Source organism: Bidens hawaiensis, unplaced genomic scaffold (assembly GCF_021521415.1).
Source record: "Bidens hawaiensis isolate Kalapana, Puna unplaced genomic scaffold, B.hawaiensis_p1.1 tig00040231_1, whole genome shotgun sequence".
NCBI classification, from domain to species: Eukaryota; Viridiplantae; Streptophyta; class Magnoliopsida; order Asterales; family Asteraceae; genus Bidens; species Bidens hawaiensis.
Genome location: NW_027497109.1, coordinates 139,048 through 149,010, shown reverse-complemented (window position 1 = coordinate 149,010; position 9,963 = coordinate 139,048). Strand labels below are relative to the sequence as shown.

The 9,963-nt window shown below is 33.2% G+C and overlaps 1 long non-coding RNA gene across 1 annotated transcript; it reads right to left on the bottom strand.

Moving 5' to 3' along the window:
* Nucleotides 1-348: 348 nt before the first annotated feature.
* On the bottom strand, nucleotides 349-7,218 carry LOC143591980 (uncharacterized). Its single transcript, XR_013145823.1, has 3 exons — nucleotides 7,161-7,218; nucleotides 1,061-2,156; nucleotides 349-647 (listed from the first exon to the last, which is right to left on the bottom strand). It is a non-coding gene; the product is annotated as an uncharacterized LOC143591980 (long non-coding RNA).
* Between the last annotated feature and the right edge of the window lie 2,745 nt (nucleotides 7,219-9,963).

Here is a 9,963-nt window from a genome sequence, read left to right as displayed (position 1 = left end):
CTAAAACTTATTATGAATAAACAAATAAACGTCATTGGTATTATTACCTTTTTGGAACATTTATATGGTGACGGGCATTGGCCAACATGACACGTTTCTCGACACACATGTGTGCAAAGGTTTCTGCATAAACAAACAACGAAACATAAAACTTGAAGAAAAACTTAATGAATATGTAGAGCATGCTGACTAAAAATAGTCAAACCTGTGGCAGGGTCCACCACATCAATGGGTGACTATTTGCTACTTTTCAAACAAAATGTTGCTCCTTTATATGTTCCGTATATCAAAACCGTTATTAAATTCTTATAGCGGTTTGGTTTTATTGCTTTTATGTAAACACAGACCGAAACCAAACCAAAATTTCAGTTTTAGAAAACATAACTTACGCTATTGAGGAGGTTGCATGCATTAGATATGCACCTAGGATAATTTTAACCAGTTTTACATGTCCATATCCTTTTTTAGCTAGATAACAAAATACATAACTTGATCAAGTTCTAGCTCTACGCCAATTAGTAAATGATTGACATCAAGATTACCTTTATGTTCACCTCAGCATTCCAGCTCAAAAGCAATTCTGCAGGTCTAGTACGACCACGATCAAGTATCAACAGCCCAACTCAAAGGGGTCAGACACTCACCATCTGCAAATAATTAAAAACATCACATTATTACATAGTTATTTACTTAATTCAAGTAAAAAACAATAATATATTTTTGTAATACAAAAATGTAGTCTTTTGAACAGATTGAGAAAAAAAAGTATAAGTACTAATACAAGAGAACGATGAAAATGTCACGGTTATAAATTGACTAAAATCATCCGCTTTCAACCAGAACCTATTTGGTCCTTAACCTTACTCATAGACATCAATTTCTTTATTAAATCATTCATATAAACTGTATCATTGTGATAACATACCCATTTTCACATAAAATTTAAAATTTAACAGAAATGATTTGAGCTAATTAAACCATAAACCTTCATAAATTCGATTTCATACACCTATAGTACGAACAATTACTGCAAATCGATCAGTTCAAAATGGGGACTTACCACCAACTATTGATTAGCAAAAATCACACTCCCCAATAGTCCTCTTTTGCCTTTGTAGAAATGCCACCACCACCAATAATCTCCATAGTAAAGTTGTTGGGTCCAAACACAAAACAAAGAACAACAAAATCCATCAAGACTATATCGAGAGATTTCGATAGGGTTTTGAACTTAGTGCTATATGTGTGGTACGTTATGCTTTACAGCTTGTAAATCTCCAAAATTTCAACATTCTCTCTAATATATAAACTTACATGGCCATGGCACAATGCATCTTATTATCATCATCTAAATCTACTTCCTCAAATCGATCAATTTTTTTTCAAATTCTCCTCCTCTTCACTTCACATTTTTTAGCACAAGATGGCACGATGTTTGCTTGAACATGTTCCTGCTCGCAATCAAACTAGTCTTCCTCTTGTCGCCCTTCTCAATCGAAGCTACCAATAGGAAAACTAGGTTGACTGCAAGCGGGAACATTTTCAAGCATTGTGCCATCTTGTACTAAAATGTGAAGTGATAAGAAGGATAATTTGAAACAAATTGAAAAAAATAGATATGGGGAAAGTAGATTTAGAGGATGATAATAAGATGCATTGTGTCATGACCATGTAAGTATATATATCATTAAACATAATAATTATTATTGCATAAACTCTTAAACCCCACATAACGTGCTTGAATCCACCACCAGATTCCAAAATTCAAAACTTAAAAGTTAAAACACACATCCATTTGGTAGAAACATGTGTTTAGAAGCTGCTCTTGTATAATGGCCACATAGGAAGATATTGCCTTAAATAAATTTTAATTTAAACACAAATAATGTCAATTCGTTCAAACGATTGCTAAATAAAAACCTTTTTAAAAAAACAAAGAAAGATTGCTAAAAGCTGAAATAGAAAATTATATATCCAAATGTACATACGCGATTACTTCATTTCAGTCATCCGTAGACGCAGCCTTTTCGATGTCAGGTCCAAATATACATAAGCGATTACTTCATTTCAGTCCATCTGACCCATTTCCCGGATACCTCAACCAATTTAACAACATCCAAGCTTTACTTCTGTGAGTTTAAGCGCCGTTGTGCAACCTTATACGTTGAACAGAACAAAACAGTTAAACCAAATACGCAAAGTCAATTAATAATATAAAAAATATATAAATAATAGAACAAATTAATTTCTGTTGAAGATGCATCTCGATCCAGTTGTGCAAATTGCAAACCCATGCGTGGTTGATTGCCAAAACGTGCAGCCAACAGGAATGTTTGCCAAACTGGCTTTGACCTCCATTAAAATTGAGTGAAATATGTAATTTTTGCAACAGGAAAGTTTGGTGTTTTGTGAAGTATACTTTATAACCATGTATGTTAAGTTGTTAACCATGCATGGCAAAGCCAGTTTGGTGTTTGCCAACAGGAATGTTTGGTGTTTTGTGAAGTATACTTTTGTATGGAGGATTTCATATACATTCATGCAACTTAACATATTCATGTTAATCGGGTTAACCATGTAACTTTATAATTTTAAGTTGTTTTTTGTGTTTGTAATTTGTAGGTTGCAAAAATTCTCATTCCACTCAATTTTCAATTTCTTTTACAAATAATTATCTTATAATTACACATACTATGCCTATAAATGAATCGAACGGACATGAACAAAGGCATATTCGTGTTTTTCATTTAACTTTTAACGAAAACGAACACTTAATCAAACATATATTTGCGTTCCTATTCGTTAGTTAAAAACTAAACATGTTCGTGTTCGTTTATGTTCGTCCAATTAAAATCTAAACGAACAGTTCAAGAACATAAATGAACATAATTAAACAAAGATAAACGAACATGTAAGAACATATATGTACATACATTAACCAACACAAATATACATAAATGAACGCATTTAAATAAACACAAACAAATATAAAACATATTAGGGTGATAGATCTAAATGTGAATAATATTTAATAATTTTCTTTTAATATGTAAACGAACATGAACGAACGTAAACAAACGATCATAAATGAACATAAATGAACGAGTGAAACATGTGTTCATGTTCATTCGTTTAATTAAATTAACACAACATAAATGAACTTTCCATCGAACGGTTCATGAACAAACAAAATAATTAACTCCTCTATAAAGCTTATATTATTGCCTTTATATGCTTATTTCACCTTTAAATCATTGTAATTAAAGTTAAGTATTACCACTAACCGAGTTAACCCGAAACCCGACTTTTTCCCAAAAATGAACCCGAACTCGATTCGCCCCACAAGGTTTGAATCAATATTTTCTTTGAGCCTACGGACTCAATTTACATATCTATATATTTTAATCTCTCTTTAATAATAACACACTTTGTATTCTAGTAGACAAAAGCTCAAGCAAAAAGAAGACAACAATACTTGTTATCGTGACGGTTTGTGTCGTGACAATAACAATAATAATAGTGGGTTTAATTTGTGTCTTCCTAAGATTAAGGAACAATAATAAGCAGCAAACCAATAATGAGTGTAATTTCCAATATTTTCATTTAAAGTTATATAATAATAATAAATATACTTCTAAGTTCCAACTCTCAATTTCTCTCTAAACTAGCTACCATGGACAGCACTGGTGATCCTAAATGTATGGTGTACAACTTCACCACGGTAAAAAAAGAAAAAGCAACAAACAACTTTTCAAATGAAGCTATGCCGGGAAGAGGTGGATTTGGAGCAGTGTACTAGATATGCCAAGTAAATGTTGTATCTTATGTGATAAAAATATACCATTTATGATTTTGCTTGAGACTAATATAATCATAAGGCACTTTATTATTTAGGGTATTTTAAAACTGGGCATGAGTTAGATGTTAAAAGGCTAGATAGGAATGCAAGTCAAGGGGAGCTAGAATTTAAGACTGGGGTGTCACTAGTCACGAAACTTCAACATCGCAACTTGGTTCGACTTCTAGGATATAGCATCAAAGGAAACGAACGTGTTATCATCTATGAGTACTTGACAAATGCAAGTTTAGACAAGTTCATATTTGGTAAGCGGATGCCTTGTCATTTTTATTGGTTTTGTTCACTATATGAGCCGATTTTGGTACTTTTCAGCATTTTTAATTTATTTTAGCACTACAGGTACTAGACTACACTATCTTGATCTTAGAGTAGTATTCAAATAAAGTATCTTTTTGTATTGGTAAAATACGATTACAAACTTTGACTACTCTACGGCGGTAGAAAACCGGAAACTTTATTTGAATAAACGTTATTTTTACAAACTTTATTTTTACAAACTTTGTAAACATAATTGTTTACATAAAGTTTTCCGTTTTCCATTGTCGTAGAGTAGTCAAGAAAGTAATCGTATTTTGATAATAAAAAAAGATACTTTATTTGAATTAATACTACTCTAAGATCAACATAGTCTAGTCTAGTACCGTTAGTGCAAAAATAATTAAAAATGTTGAAAAATACCAAAATCGGCTCATATAGTGAACAAAACCAATAAATATAACAAGGCATCCGCTTACCAAAAATGAACTTATCTAAACTTGCATTTGCCAAGTACTCATATATGACAACACGTTCGCTTACTTTGATGCTATATCCTAGAAGTCGAACCAAGTTGTGATGTTGAAGTTTCGTAAGTAGTGACACCTCAGTCTTAAATTCTAGCTCCCCTTGACTTGCAATCCTATCTAGTCTTTAACAACTATCTCCTGCCCGGTTTCAAAAATACCCTAAATAATAAATGGTCAATTTTTATCTCATAAGAAAACATTTGCTTGGTAAACATAATTGTTTTCACTTTAGCCCACCCAAGGGCTCACACATATATACATTATATGTGTGCACCGCAAACAGGGCGTTTATATTGGAGAGATAAGGTTAACATGTTGAAAATTTAAGAGGTACAATATAATTAAGCATAGTGTACAAGTAATTATTGCATAAACTCTTAAGCCCTCAAATCTAAACTGGACGCCCTTGAATCCACCAGATTTCAAAATTCAAAACTTAAAACACACATCCATTTGGTGGAAACATGTGTTTAGAAGCTGGACTCGGGGTGGAGCTAGATGCCCAACCATCACGCGTGATGGCTTGGCAAACACCGCCACCGGCCCTCTCATCACGCGTGATGAGAGGGTTAGCGTGATGGCCATCACGCGATGGAAACTCAAGACATTGTACCGTTGGGGGTTTTGACCGTTGGGGGGGGGGGGGGGGGGGGGGGCGGGGGGAGTAGGGGGATTTAAATATAAAATAATTAAACATTATAAATAAACAACCATTTCAATCCAACTCAAAACACTCTCAACCTTTCATTTCATTCAAAACAAAAAAAAATATGGAATTTCTGAACTACTTGGTTCCCTTAGACACCGATAGCTCTTCGTCTTCGGACGATGACATTACCGAACGGTTCCCGTTGTTATATAACGAACTTGAAGGCTCGAGCCGTCCAAAGAAAAAAATGGTGGATCGTGATCGTATACATGCCCAAGAAGTGCTAATGAACGACTATTTTGTGGAGGAGCCGAAATACAATGATGAGACGTTTAGGGAACGCTTTCGTTTGCCGAAATCTTTATTTTTAAAGATTGCAGCCGGCGTCGAAGCAAGCGAAGAATGGTTTCAAGAATCTTACGACGCGAGGGGCAAACGATGTTTTACGGCGCTTCAAAAATGCATATGGGCTATTCGTCAATTAGCGACAGGTAACCCACCCGACCAATTCGATGAATACTTACAAATGTCTTAGAGAACTTCACGTGAATGTCTACAGTTCTTTTGTAATGCGATTATTAAATTATATGGCAAAGAGTTTCTATGAAAACAACAAGACACGACATTACACGTCCTTACGCCGCGCATGAGGCTAGATGGCATTTTCGAGGGATGCTCGGTAGCATCGATTGTACACATATCGAATGGATGAATTGTCCACGGGAGTTTCGAGGGGCGTATGTTAGGGGTGATATCAAACGACCGACCATCTCACTTGAAGCTGTTGTGTCAAATAATTTATGGATTTGGCATTCTTATTTTGGTGTTCCCGGCTCAAACAACGACATCACTGTTCTGTACACATCACCGTTGTTTCAGAGTGTAAACAGATGGTACCGCACCTTTATGTCCGTATATTTGTCAATGGAAGATATTACAGACGTGGCTATTATCTTGTCGATGGTATCTACCCGCAATGTTCTGTTTTTGTGAAAGCCTTTTCGTTTCTTGTCGAATACAATGAAAAAGCGTTCAAGAAGTTGCAAGAATCGGCAAGAAAAGATGTCGAGAAAGCTTTCGGTGTCTTAAAGGGTAGACGCGGGATACCCTTTCGACCTGTTCGTGCAATGAAAAAACTCACGATCTCTAGCTACGTATATGCATTCATCATATTACACAATATGTTAATAAAAAAAGATGGACGTGCAATTTCTCTAGATTGGGTATCAGATCCTCCTACTCAAGTTCATGTTCCCGATGATGTGCAATTAGACTTGCGGGATGACAATATTCACCATCGGTTGAGATGGGATCTAGTTGAACTTATAGGTTCTTTAGGTTTGAAATTTCCGGATTCAGACGAGGAGTAGACGTTTATTGTAACTTTTATTTTTTAATTCTAATTTTTAAGTTGTATTATGTTATAGTAAAATATTGTTTTTATTTTTTAAGTTACAAAAAAAAAAATCTTATCACACCACACCACCACCCCTACTAAATTTCATCAATAGTGATGGATTTGATTAGGGTGAGATGTCACCATCCCATTAGGTGTGATGGGTGATGGAAATGAAACCACCCATTCCCCCCTAATGGCCAAATAGGATACTGCCTTAAAATAAATTTTAATTAAAACAGAAATAATGTCAATTCCTTCAAACAGGTCCAAATATACATACATAAGCGATTACTTCATTTCAGTCAATCTAACCCGTTTCCCGGATACCTCAACCAATTTAACAACATCCAAGCTTTACTTCTGTGAGTTTAGGCGCCGTTTACGTTGAACAGAACAAAACAATTAAACCAAATACGCAAAGTCAATTAATAATATAAAAATATATAAATAATAGAACAAATTAATTACTGTTGCAGATGCATCTCGATCCAGTTGTGCAAATTGCAAACTCATGCGTGGTTTATTGACTGAGATAAAAACAAATAAGATAAAAAAATTAAAAGTAAGATGAATCATAAAAAAGTAAGTAGGAATGACTAACCTAATAGAAATTTATGATCTGCCAATGATCAAGCAACTAACTTTAGTACATAAATAAAGCCCTGCAAGCACCACTGATGATGTCCCCTAAAACAACATAAGAAAACTTATCATGTTGGGTGTTTTGTGAAGTATATTTTTGTATGGAGAATTTCATATACATACAAAATTACATATTTCTTCAAAATTCAAAGTTTAATATAAAAAAACAGCTAAAAATAAACTGTTCAAACAGTTTATGCTATAAGGGAACGGGTTACGGGTCATTTCAATCAATACGTTATATTGTCATTTCAATCAATTTACTTATGAACGAGCTGAGCTTTTTTGAGCCAAGTCGAGCCGGAGCCTCAAATAAAGCTCGCACAAGCTTGAGCCTTGTACGGGAAGCTCGTCAAGTCTTAATATCATTCATTAACTGTTTCCTCTATTGGACTTGTATGTTAAATTATTAAAACCAATATGTGCAAATACACAAATAGATAAACTTAAATAATAATAAGAAGGAAGATGAAACAAATCCAACATAAATAAGTTTTGACTATTATTTTTTTTTTTAAATGGATACCCAAATTTACCAAATCCCAGTGTCACCCAAATTCTCAAAATTCAAAATTTTCTTGAAACCCACCCATATGAAGAAAAGTAGAGTAATAAATATGGCAATTGATGCTTTAATAAAGAAAATTAAATCAAAATGTAACCCTCATATATATTCGTAGTCAAACTCAAATAATATTTGATTTGTTTGCAGCACTATTTTTAATAATTTGTTGGAATTTCTTCCAATTTTAAATGGTAAATCTTCCTTCAAAATTATGGTGGTTTATTAATAATCGACTACAACATTACAGATCTGAACTGAACGGATATGTGAAATTTAACTTACCAAAATTGCCAGAAAACCCTAAATCACCTGCAATAGCTGGTGATAAAAGCTGTCCATCAAGACAAGTGGGTCCATATACAAACCATTGATATATAAAAATCTGGTTGGAGTTGGATGAAACCGTAAATGCAACTGCAAAATTCTTTATTGTCCGTTTGAAAATTAAAGGGAAGGGCTATTATGAAGAGGACATAAAACTTACTTTGTTTTATTATAATAATAATAGTAGATGTTATTTTTGTCATTCTCTCATTAGTCAGCATTGTAATCTCTATATACTATTGTTATGCACATTATCAACTAAATAATATATATATATCCATTCATTCTGCAAGTCAATATTGTAATCTCTATATATGTATAATTGAAATTATATGAGTGACATGTTTGTTTAGGCTGGCGACCCGACTCGAGCTCGATAAGTGAAGCTCGGGCTCAGGCTCGTTTATTATTCGAGCTTATTCTTAAGCTCGAGCTCGGCCTCGTTTAATCTCGACTCGATCGATCTTTTTCACGACTAGCTCGGCTTGTTTGTACCCCTAATTATAATGTGTGTTGAATTATGTGATCTGCGATTATATCAAGTGTTTGCTTGTGTATTTTATGAATTTGTTTGATTTTATACGTTGTCTTAAGTTTATAAACTGATATGTGTTACATTTGTCTAGTGTTAGATGAGTTTTGGTTACTGTGTGTGTTGAATAATGTGATTTATGATGAAATGAAGTGTTTGTTTATTTGTTTGTGTATTTTATGAATTTGTTTGATTTTATAGGTTGTCTTAAGTTTATAAACTGATATGTGTTACATTTGTCTAGTGTTAGATGAGTTTTGGTTACTGTGTGTGTTGAATAATGTGATTTATGATGAAATGAAGTGTTTGTTTATTTGTTTGTGTATTTTATGAATTTGTTTGATTTTATAGGTTGTCTTAAGTTTATAAACTGATATGCGTTACATTTGTGTGGTGTTAGATGAGTTTTGGTTACTATGTGTGTTGAATAATGTGATTTATGATGAAATGAAGTGTTTGTTTGTTGGTGTATTTAAGAATTTGATTAATTTTGTTGCATGTTTATAAGCTGTTTTAGGTTTAGGAACTGATGATATATTGTTATAATGTATGCTGAGTTTTGTGATTTATGATGAAATGAAATGAAGTGTTTGTTAATTTGATTAATTTTGTTGTATGTTTATGGGTTGATTTAGATTTATAAACATTTTTTTACATTTGTGTAGTGTTAGATGAGATCTCGTTTTAGGGGTGTGCAAGAAACCGAAAAAACCGAAGCAAAAACTGACGGTTTGGTTTCATGTTTTTGTAAAAACCGAACTAAAGGTTCGGTTTTGGTTTTGCGTGTAATAAAAACTAAAAAAAAACGAACCAAACCGAATTTCTAGAATTTTATGTTTTATTTTTAGTAATTTATAAGAATTTATTAAATATGTAACTTAAATAATTTTGGCCAAACGTATAATAGTGTATTAGCTAACAATTAACAAAATTATTTATACCTAAATTCATTATCTTCGGCCAACTTTCTTCTCGGTCTAATATTTTCAAGCTAAAATGGCAAACACGGGGAAAACCGAAACCGAACCAAAACCAAAACCGAAAGGTTTAAAAAAACTAAAACCCAAAGTTTTGGTTTTTCGGTTGGTTTTAGCCCAAACCGCACCACGTGCACCCCTATCTTGTTTTGATGTGTGTTGAATTTGATTTATGTATGTGTGATGAAATGCAGTGTTTATTTCTGTACTAATGAATATTAATTATGTTAG